This window comes from Euprymna scolopes, chromosome 35 (genome assembly GCF_053919585.1).
Source record: "Euprymna scolopes isolate OS-2025 chromosome 35, ASM5391958v1, whole genome shotgun sequence".
In the NCBI taxonomy this organism is placed as follows: Eukaryota; Metazoa; Mollusca; class Cephalopoda; order Sepiida; family Sepiolidae; genus Euprymna; species Euprymna scolopes.
Window position 1 is genome coordinate 88,367,853 of NC_136516.1, and position 12,352 is coordinate 88,380,204.

Consider the following 12,352-nt stretch of genomic DNA (forward strand, 5'->3'; position numbering starts at 1 on the left):
AAATAGAAAATTAAAGAAAATATTGAGGTCGATATAGTTTTAAAACGAGCCCCCCCCCCATCCAAAAGAAAATAAATTTGTATATATTTAGGAAGGTGCCCGGAAAACTCGTCCACGGAAAACTCGTTTCCGGAAAACCCGTACTCGGAAAACTCGTACCCGGAAAAATCCCCCCTTTTTGCTAGGTATGAAAACTGGCCCCTCATTGAATAAATATCGATTGAAAACACATTTTATTACCGTTCTTGAAGGAGATATTGTTTTTAAAAGAGACTATACACCCCCATAATATTTTAAAAAAATATTTTTAACTCTTGCTTAAAAAAATAAACTTGATCACGGAGTCAAGATACGAAAAACGAAACTAAATATTTATTTTAAAAATACTCTAGTTTTAACACTTTTTTGTGTCATTACGAAACAAAATAAATAAAGAAAATACATATTATCAAAGAAAGCAATTATTTTATTTAGAAGAATTAATTCAGTTTAAATAATTCTTGTGTTATTACAAAACAACAAAAAAGAAAACACGGTCTTATGTAATTTTGGTACCGTGCTGAAATAATAACGTTGTTATTTCGAAAGCCATTCTTAACATGGGGAGGAGAGGGTGTCGTTTAAAAGTCATTTCGGGGGCACTTGTGCAGTATGCAGATGGCGGCTATTGCTAGGCGGTGCGCGTCGACCATATGCGCGCGCTTGCGCGAACAAAATGGCCACCCGTGATAACATATAGGATCATATGATTTAATATTTGGAAAACTACTTGTTTTTCGTCTAATTTTAATTTTTCACCAATACTGCACTCTAACAAGGCAGTTTGGTACATGAGTGCACATTTAACAGCCTTTTTATGGTCGTGCGTAGAGTAAATGAAGGCTGGGCTGTGAAATGGAAAATAGTCCCAGAGTTAAGGGGTTAATACCATACAAACGGTAAATTTGCGACGGAAACAGTTACCGTATTCTTTTAAAGCCCACCACACCGAAAATTACAAAACAATAATTTCTTAAAGTAAAATAATACCGCTTTTTCTTTATTTTTTTAATTTCCTCGTGTCTTTATTGAAAGATGAAAACAGAAAAAGAAATCGAAAAAACCTTTTAGCTAATAAGCACTCGAAAAAATGTCCCCTCTCTCAGGTGGCCAGAAAGTGGGTGCCCATTTTAAGTTAAATTTACATAGAAAAGTGATCACCCACTTGTCGAAAAAGTAATTTCTTCATATCATGAAAACTATTTTTTTGCAACGGAAACGGTTTGCAGATTCCTTTTTAGCACACCGAAACCTACAAAAAAAAAAAAAAAAATATATATATTTTGTCATACACGTACGTGAGATGGGCTTTAATGTACAATTTTACCCTTGTTATTTCTTTTTAACTAAATAAACTCTTTAAAATAAGTTTAAACACCAAAAACTTACAACGCTAGGTAGAAAACGAAAACTTAGAAAAATCAATTTAATTGTTTTTGAATAGTAAACAAGTAAAAATATTTTTTAAATATCATGGGATGTGCATTTATTGAATTTAGGAAAACTCGTCCCGGGAAAACTCGTCTCGGGAAAACTCGTCTCGGGAAAACTCGTCTCCGGAAAACTCGTCTCGGGAAAACTCGTCCCCTTTCGCTAGGTAGGAAAACTGGTCCCGTATTGAATAAATATCGATTGAAAACACATTTTATGATCGTTCTTGAAGGAGATATTGCTTTTTAAATTAGACTATAGCCCTCCCCCATAATATTTAAAAAGATTTTTTTATTTGTTTAATGTTTTTTTTTTTTTTTTTTTTTTTTAAATAAAATCGATTGTCCGTTTTCTACCTAACTGGCTAAGTTCTTAGTGGTTTCACTTATTTTAAAGCGTTTATTATGTTCATACAAAGTTAATTACAATTTTTTTGGTTCTTATTTTAACGATGTTTTTTGGAGTCATAAAAACAATAATAAAAAACAAAACAAAAAAATTAAAAACTGGGAGCATTACTTTTTTGTTTTGGTTTTTTAATTATGATAGTTTTTTGTTGTTATGTTTTCGTTTTCTCTCATACCAAATGCACTCATGCGTTATTTAAAATTATAATTCTATCAATTATCCACATTTATTGTCGTCCTGTCAAATTTTGCAAAAATTAACTAAAAAATTAAAAGCGAAATATTTTTTTGGCGAGAGAGATGCCATGTGCTAACAATCTCTCGTTAACTCATTTTTAATTTTTTAAATTTTTACTTCAAAATTCTAAAATCAATCATTCAGAGAAAAAGTAATCACTAAATAAATTTATTAATAAATTTTATTGAAAACTCCGCTATCGTTTATCAAGAATCTTTTTGATTTCATTCTTTGTTGGTTGTTTTTCGGAGGGAGATATAGTTTTAACCTCCCCCCTCTATAAATTATATTTTAAAAAATATTAAAATTTGGGTTTGTATTACTGTACACATAGATTCGAAAAAGTAGTTAAAAAACAAATATATAACAAATAAATGTTATCAAAGGCAAGATAAGTTACTTTTCTACCAAACTGGATATAATTACCGTGTTTTTTTTTCAATTTAACATGTTTATTCAGCTCGAAAAACATGCAGTGTTTACCGATGATGTATTGGAAAATTCAAAATGGCGGCCGACTCTCTCTTAAACACGGTAAGTTCGGGAAAAGGTGTTATAAATAATAAACTAGACAAAATACTGCTAGAAATTCGCTCAATATATATTACCGTGACATAGGTTGACATATATTCGGTGTTTAAGAGAGAGTCGGCCGCCATTTTGAATTTTCCAATACATCGGTAAACACTGCATGTTTTTCGAGCTGAATAAACATGTTAAATTGAAAAAAAAAACACGATAATTATATCCAGTTTGGTAGAAAAGTAACTTATCTTGCCTTTGATAACATTTTTTTGTTATATATTTGTTTTTTAACTACTTTTTCGAATCTATGTGTACAGTAATACAAACCCACGCTGTAAAATAAGTGAAACCACTAAGAACTTAGCCAGTTAGGTAGAAAACGGACACTTAGAAAATCGATTTTATTTTAAAAAAAAAAAAAAACATTAAACAAGTAAAAATATTTTTTTTTTAAATATTATGGGAGGGGGGCTATAGTCTATTTAAAAAAAAACAATATCTCCTTCAAGAACGATCATAAAATGTGTTTTCAATCGATATTTATTCAATAAGGGACCAGTTTTCCTACCTAGCGAAAGGGGACGAGTTTTCCCGAGACGAGTTTTCCGGAGACGAGTTTTCCCGAGACGAGTTTTCCCGAGACGAGTTTTCCCGGGACGAGTTTTCCGGGCACCGCATTTATTACCTAAAAATATACAAATTTATTTTCTTTTGGAAAGGGGAGGGCTCGTTTTAAAACTATATCTACCTTAATATTTTCTTTAATTTTCTATTTTTGAGCAATTATCCTCCTAAGACGTGATCCTCTTATGTCGGACATTTTTTGTTCATAAGTAACACTCGACATTACTTTTTTTTTTTTTTTTTTTTTAACTAAATAAACTCTTTAAAATAAGTTGAAAGACCAAATAGAAAACTAAAACTTAGAAAAATCAATTTAATTTTTTTAAACAGCAGTAAACAAGTAAACATAAAAAAAAAATATTATGAGATGTGTATTCTCTTTTAAAGACAATATCTTCTTCAAGAACGGTCATAAAATGTGTTAATCGATATTTATTCAATAAGGGACCAGTTTTCCTACCTAGCAAAGGGGACGAGTTTTCTGAGGTACGAGTTTTCCTACATTTATATATATATATATATACACACGATTACTGACGCCAATTTTCATTTTTTTCTGCTCCTTCGCTATCACCAAATGAAAACTCCAAATGACCCCTACCTAAGTACCACCTCCTCCACCTTTTTTTTTTTCGCATCTAAGTGACAAGTGTTTTCAACTAGGAGACTTTGGAGATCTTCATATCGGCTCAAAGTAGAATAATCTGCTGACGCCTCACTCGAATCTCATTCGTTTTTATTGGCATCATTTTAAATATCTGCATGGGTGAAATAAAACTTTTCAACAGAAATTGTATATATATATCCTTTTTGTAAAAACGCTGGGGTTTTCATTAGTTAGCTTTAGATTCCACAGAGTGAATGAGGTATTGTGGTAAATGTTGCCAGTCAAGAGTAAAGTCGCCACAGACGCCATTTTTACTTTAGTTACAAAGACCCTGCAACAGTGCAACACTCCCCTCCCCCGATCTTATAGGGCCTTGTGCCTAAATTTGTTTTGTCTTTTGGAGATTTTACTTTTTTAAATGTTTTAATTTTATATTGAAATTTTTTTAATTATAATTTTTTCAGGCCAGGGTCAGAGTATAGTATTTGTTCTGAAACTACACTTAATTTATTGTCTTTATTTGAAGGGTGCTTTTTTTTTTTTTTTACACGGAGGTCACCACTTATCAAGGCCCGGAAGCCACTCAGGGATAAGGGTTATTGCAAGTACAGTACGTTAGTGTGAAGATTTGATGAAGTGTTTACTTAAAGGTGCAGTTCATTAGAAATTTGTTAACATTGGACTTGAACACATCCAAGTTGTAGTCAGGTGGGAAGCAGGCAGATGGAACAGACTTCGACAGGCGTGCAGTTGTTCTAAGAAAGAAGCTTTGTTCATAGAATCTACGTTTTGATTTAGGCACAGATAAAGAGTGGGGAAAGTTTTTGACAGTGGATTCAGCTAGACGGATGTTTTTCGTGAAAGATTGGCGAGGGGGGACCAGAGATTGGAGTTCAGACGAGCACCTGCCATGGGAATAACGATAAAACAAGGATAGGCTCGCAACGTCTCTTCTGTGGGAGAGAAGTTGCAGGGTAGAGAAAAGGGCATCTCCACTAAGCCACAAAGTCTATTTTGTACTCTGTCAAGGCAGGATAGACTGTTTTTAGCAGCTCCTGCCCAGATATGGCAGCAGTATTCCATCCTTGGACGTACTTGGCTTTTATATAGATAGAGAATTGCATCAGTTTTTGTAAATTTTCTATTTTTGAGCGATTATCGAGACTCCTAAGATGTGAGCCTCTCATGTCGGACATTTCTTTTTTTCTAAAATAACTCTCAACGCTACTTGTTATTTTGAACTTAATGAACGCTTTAAAATAAGTTTAAATACAAAGCTAGGTAAAAAGGGAACATGTAGAAAAATGAACTTTATTTTTTTAAACGATACTAAATAAGTAAAAATATTTTTTTTTAAAAATGATATGGGGTGTGTATTCTCTTTTAAAAACAACAACATCTCCTTCAATAACGGGCATAAAATGTGTTTTCAATCGATATTTATTTAATAATGGACAAGTTTTCCTACCTAGCAAAACTGAACGAATTTTTCACAGACGAGTTTTCCGTGAACCAGTCTTCCATGAACAATTTAATAATTATTTAATAATTATTATAGTAATATATGAATTTAGGAAAACTCGTCCCCTTTTGCTAGGTAGGAAAACTGGTCACTTATTGAATAAATATCGATTGAAAACACATTTTATGATCGTTCTTGAAGAAGATATTGTCTTTAAAAGAGAATACACATCCCATAATGTTAAAAAAAAAAAAAAAAATATATGTGTGTATATATATATATATATATATATATATATATATACATATATATATATATATATATATATATATACATATATATATATATATATATATATATGTATATATATATATGCATATATATATGTATATATATATATGTATATATATATGTATATATATATATATATATGTATATATATATATATATATATATATTTACTTGTTTACTGTTGTTTTAAAAAAATTAAATTGATTTTTCTAAGTGTTCGTTTTCTACCTAGATTTGAAAGTTTTTGGCGGTTCAGCTTATTTTAAAGAGTTTATTTAGTTAAAAAACAAAACAAAAAAACAACAAGTAATGTAGAGTATTACTTTTGTACAGAAAATGTCCGACATGAGATAATCACGTCTTAGGAGTCTCGATAACCACTCAAAAATAGAAAATTAAAGAAAATACTGAGGTAGATATAGTTTTAAAACGAGCCCCCCGCCCCCGGATAATAAATTTGTATATTTTTAGGTAATGTCCAAGATCACTGCTCGGAAAAAAATCAAGCTACCGGACGTGGATACGGTTGATTATATAACGAAACCGAACGAATGACACGAAAAACGAAACCGAACGGAAGACACGAAAAAGGAAACCATATATTTCTAAAAAAAAAAAAAAAAAAAAAATACTTGTAGTGGACTGGTGGATATATTATACATATCCCCCAGTCGTACAAAATAGGAAAAATGAATTGTTTTGAGAAAGAAACGAACAACGTGTTAAATTGAATTAAACGAACTAGAATTTATTTCGTGAAGAAACAAATTAAATGAAAGGGTACAGCACGTGTTTAGTTTGGCGTGCGTCTCTCGCTGTTAACTGGTGAGAAGGAAAGTCTATTGTTGTAGAGAGAGTGAGAGTGAGAAGTCAATCCAGTTTGGCTCGCGTCTCTCACTGTTAGCTGGTGAGAGGGAAAATCTATTGTTGTAGAGAGAGAGAGAGAGAGAGAGAGAGAGAGAGAGAGAGAGAGAGAGAGAGAGAGAGAATCAATCCAGGCTATGGAGAGAGAAAGTGTGTAAGGTGTATGTACTGTCTGTTGACTCTTGCCCCACACATAGTAGCAGTGTGCGTACATGTGTGTACATTAGCGTGTGTGTGTATGCACGTGAATGTGGGTGTATGTACGTGAATGTGAATATATCTACGTGTGTGTACGTGTGCGCGTATGTTTGTGTGCGCGTATGTGTATGACAAGAAAAATGGCTTGAGATATGAACGCGTGTTTTTGTGCGAGACTAGAAATGGCTCGTACATACTCTAGTTTTTAACATTTCCTGTGTTATTACGAAACAAACAAAAAAAGAAAACACTTCTTGTATTATCAAATAATAAAACAAATATTTTATTTAGAAAATTTGGTACTTCACGGGGAACGTGGGCCCTGGTTTTTTTTTTTATTTAACCTTTTGAAGGTACTATTTGAGGCCAAAAAAGGAGGGGGGGTGGCAAAAGCATTATTTGAATATGTACGAAAAAATGATTTAACAAAATAAAATAATATTTAGTGGATAAAATAATAAATAAAAAATTAAATTAAATTAAAATAAAATAAAAACAAGCACGAAATAAAAGTATGAATCCAATTTACTCAAAGAAAAAAAATAAATACACGCGCGAATAAAAATAAAGTCTGAGATATATACGAAGAAAGTGAAAGAAAATGCTTTGAGGAAGCAATCATTAAAAAAAATACGTTTACTTTTAAATAAATGTTTTTAAAATTATATATTGATAAATTTTGATACAATAAATGTTTTTATAATTATATATTGATACATTTTTATACAATAAATATTTTGGTTTTCAAATATTTTTCTGTTCGAAAAAAAAAAATCTTGTTTGTTACTTATTTGCCGTGTTATTTGACCAATAATAAATTGGAGTTATCGCCCCCTAACAAGAGCCGCCGTCTGCATACTGCACAAGTGCCCCCGAAATGACTTTTAAATGATACCCTCCCTTCCCCATGTTAAGAATGGCTTTGGAAATAATAACGTTATTATTTCAGCGCGGTACCAAAATTACATAAGACCGTGTTTTCTTTTTTGTTGTTTCGTAAGTAAACAGGAAATAAATAAATACTAGCTTAAGTTCAGAATAAAATCACGATTTTCTTTTAACGGCTAATTTCAAAAAAAAATGTTTTGAACGCTACTAACTGAATTTCTTTCAATGCAGTTTGCAATTTGGAGACGGAATTGTTTTTGTTGAGATAAGTAATTTCAATCATGCTTTTTATTTTAGATTTAAAATATTTACAACTCCATTTTATTTCAGTATTTAATTTGTGTATTTCTGTTTTATTAAATGCTAGCTTTTTTTTTTTTTTTTTTCCTCGTACATATGTTTATTTATCTACCGAGTTGATAGCAAAAATTACGAATTATACACATTTTTAGTTCGTGTGAGGGGAATCTATCACCATACTTTCCCTTAAACACGTCTGTTGGACTTTTATTAAGTACAATACTTAATATTTTTTTTTTTTTTTTTTTTTTTATGGAGAGTAGAAAACGCATTGTGGATGCGTTATCGGCAGCTCCTGTTACTCTCGCTTCTTCTTATTTGTCCCTCAGTTCCTCATTTTTTAAATGAGTTATTTTTCGGACAAAGGGAGAAGAAAAAGCTGTTTTCTAGGTTGGCAGTATTTTTGCGAACAGTTGGCTGAGATGGCGGAAATTTTCTGTTTCTATGTCTATCCTTGTAGCCATGTCACTAGTAAGGGTGCTGGAGGTAAACGTTTTGTCTGGGCTGACGTTATCCGCCTGATAGTCAGGGACCCGAACCTTGGATTAACCACTAAGGAGGCTGTCCTATCAGCAGGTGCAAAGTACTGGGGCTGCTGTATTGCCATTTGGTGAATGGATTCTGGACCATGCAGTAGCTTCTGGTGGGGCCTCTCGATGCCATACTAGTGGGTAATTGTTACGGCTTTACCTTATCATTAGCTACAAATAAAAAAAAATAATTCTTCGTTTCTTTTTCTCTCTTAATTTCCCCTCTCTGTCCTGCTCTAAGTAAATCTGTCGACCTAGTCCACAAATTCCAAAATTTCATCATGACAAGTTTCAAGAAAAAATACACGATTAAACCCGGTTCTCCAACTTCCAACGTAGACCCCTACTACCATGTCTCCTTCTCCAACATCAGGGGTCTTCGTTCTAACCTTCCAGAGGTTGAAACCCAATTACAGGAGACTAAACCAGACCTTTTATTTTTAAGTGAAACTGGCATTGGACAGGCTATTTCCCTAGATGAGTTTGCAATTTCAGGATACTCTAACTTAACTTCTAAATCTGACCCCCAAGATCGCCATAGGCATGGAATATGTGCCTATATTAGGGATAGCTTTCCATGTGGTAGGGACATCTCCAGGGAAGATCCTAACTTACCCTATATGTGCTTCCGGGTTGCTTTAGCTCATACTACTGCATTTATATTTACTCTCTATCGCCCCCACAACAGCGGAGTTACTATCTTTCAAAGCATATCTGAGAAAATTGACCAAGTCCTTTCTACTTATCCTTCAGCTAACATTCACATATGTGGAGACTTCAATGTTCACAACGTCGAATGGTTGACCCACTCAAACAAGACCGATGATGAGGGGAGGTTCTGTCATGATTTCTCCATTGCCTATGACCTCACTCAGATTCTTCAGGAACCTACCCGTGTGCCCGATAATGACGGCCAGTATGCGAGCCTACTAGACCTTTTTCTCACAACTTGCCCTGAACTATGTTCAGTTTCTGTTCTGTCGCCTCTTGGATCTTCCGACCACTCTGTTGTATCAATTAAGATAAAAATGAAATGTAATAAGTCCCCAGACGTACCTCTTCATCGTACAGTATATCGATACACTAAGGCTGACTGGGATAGCTTCCGTACATTTATATCTGATCTACCTCTGCATTCCATGTTTAAAAAGGATGTGTCCTCTATAGTATTAGACCTAACTGAATGGTTAATTGTAGGTATTGACCATTTCATACCCTCTAAAAAGTTTCAGCAAAAACCTAACAGCCAGCCATGGTTCTCTCCAGAATGTGCTGCTGCCATTGCGCACAGAAATCACTTTTTCCACTGCTTCAAACGTAATAGATGTATGGAAACTAAAGCCGTTTTCAGGACTGCCAGCAACCATTGTAAGAAAGTAATAAGGAACGCAAGAGTGTTGTATGCTCAATCTGTTAAGTCCAAAGTAGCTGAGCAGCGGCTTGGTTCCCACCAGTTTTGGCAAATAGCAAACAGAATCCTGAACAGAAGCGTGTGCTCCATCCCAACTATTATCAATGGACCTGAGGTAATCTCGTCAGCATCAGACAAAGCCAAACTCTTTGTCAAGAACTTTGCAGCTAATTCTACCCTTTGCGACCAAGACCGCCAACCCCCAATATTTCCTCCTGTTTCAGAAAACACGCTATGTGATATACGTATATCTGTACGTGATGTTGCGAAGCTAATCAAAAACCTTGACTCGAGTAAAGCAACTGGCCCTGATGGTATTCCAATTATAGTACTCAAAAAACTTCAACCTGAATTAGCGCCCATACTTACAAAACTGTTTAAACGTTGTCTTAAGGAGAATAGTTTCCCATCTCCCTGGAAAATTTCATCAGTATGCCCTGTATTTAAGAATTCAGGTGATCGCTCATCCCCCTCTCAGTACAGGCCAATAAGTCTCCTGTGCGTCATGAGTAAGTTGCTAGAATCTGTGTTAAATACAGAAGTAATCAAACATCTCAACAAAAATAACCTTCTTAGTGACACTCAATATGGTTTCCGTTCTGCTAGATCTACAGCAGATGTCCTTACAGTTATATCGCATAGGATTAGCAAATCTCTCGACGGTGGCAATCTTTCTAGGGCAATTGCTCTTGACATATCTAAAGCCTTTGATAGGGTATGGCATAAAGGTTTACTTCATAAGATCGCTAGCTATGGTATAGCTGGAAAAGTCTTCTCAATTATTAAATCATTTCTTTCTGATAGGTTCATAAGAGTAGTAGTTGAGGGGCAAAAATCAGAAGCTCACAGTATTAATGCCGGTGTCCCTCAGGGATCCATCCTGGGCCCAACTCTTTTCCTGATCTACATTAATGATCTTCCAAATCATATCCTTACATCATTTGTAGACATTTATGCTGACGACACTACCATTTATGGTACCACATCTAAGACACTAAACGACCAAGTTCTCTCCAATTCTCTCTCCTCTGATCTTGAGCACGTAGTACAATGGGGAAAGGAGTGGCTGGTTACTTTTAATGCATCTAAAACCAAGCTTCTCTCTTTACATCATCAACATTCTAATTCACATTTGTCATCAATTGAAATGAATGGCTCTCGTCTTCAGGAGGCCTCAAGTTTTGACAAGCTTCTGGGCTTGACCATTACTCCTGATCTTAAATGGAACACGTATATCAAATCTGTTGCCAAGGCCGCTGGAAAAATGGTGGGATCTTTCTATCGATCCAGTAGATATCTCACTGCTGATGCTATTCTCTACCTATATAAGAGCCAGGTATGTCCAAGGATGGAATACTGTTGCCACATCTGGGCAGGAGCTGCTAGAAAGGACTTGTCCTGCCTTGATAGAGTTCAAAATAGACTTCGTAGCCTCGTAGGAGATGTCCTTTTCTCCTCTTTGCAACCTCTATCTCACAGAAGAGATGTTGCGAGTTTGTCTCTGATGTATCGTTATTTTCATGGAAAGTGTTCAACTGAGCTTCAATCTATGGTCCCCCCTCGCCAAACTTTCACAAGAAACACTCGTCTAGCTGTAAACACTATCAATAATTTCCCCCACTCTTTATCTGTGCCTAAACCTAAACGTAGATTCCATGAACAAAGCTTCTTTCTTAGAACTGCACGCCTATGGAATTGTCTTCCGTTTTCCTGCTTTCCGGCTGACTACAATATGGTTGTGTTCAAGTCTAAAGTAAATAAGTTCTTGATGAGCCGTTCCATATAAGTTATTAAATTTACCAAATTTTCATTACTAATGATTACTATATTGACCAATTTCTACTGTACACTCTTTAACCCTTATCCTTGAGTGGCCTCTGGGCCTTGATAATGTGGTGATACCTTTGTAAAAAAAAAAAATAAATAAATAAAAATAACACAACAATTGTTTAAACTAAATTAATTCTTCTAAATAAAATAATTACGTTCTTTGATAATACGTGTTTTCTTTCTTTTATACGATTTATTTTTGTTTCGTAAATATAAATGCTCTTAATTAAGCTTTAGTGCCCGGAAAACACGTACCCGGAATTTTTTTTTTCTAAATATTATGGGATGTGCATTCTCTTTTAAAAACAAGATATCCTTCAAGAACAGTCATAAAATGTGTTTTAAATCGATATTTATTCAATAAGGGACCAGTTTTCCTACTTAGCAAATCTGGACGAGTTTTCCTAAATTTCTCTTGGATCCTTGCTATATTATTGTTTTAATTTCATTGAAGTAAATGCAAGGGCCCCTAACTAATCTCCCCCCCTCTCTCTCTCTCTCTCTCTCTCTCTCTCTCTCTCTCTCTTTCTCTTAATCTAAAAAATAAATGCAAGGGCCCCTAACTAATCTCCCCCCCTCTCTCTCTCTCTCTCTCTCTCTCTCTCTCCCTTTCTCTTAATCTAAAAAATAAAAAAAAAAATAACACAGTTTAAGCGGAATCGGGCATTAAATAGAAACGCAACAATACCACCCACCGAGGATTATAT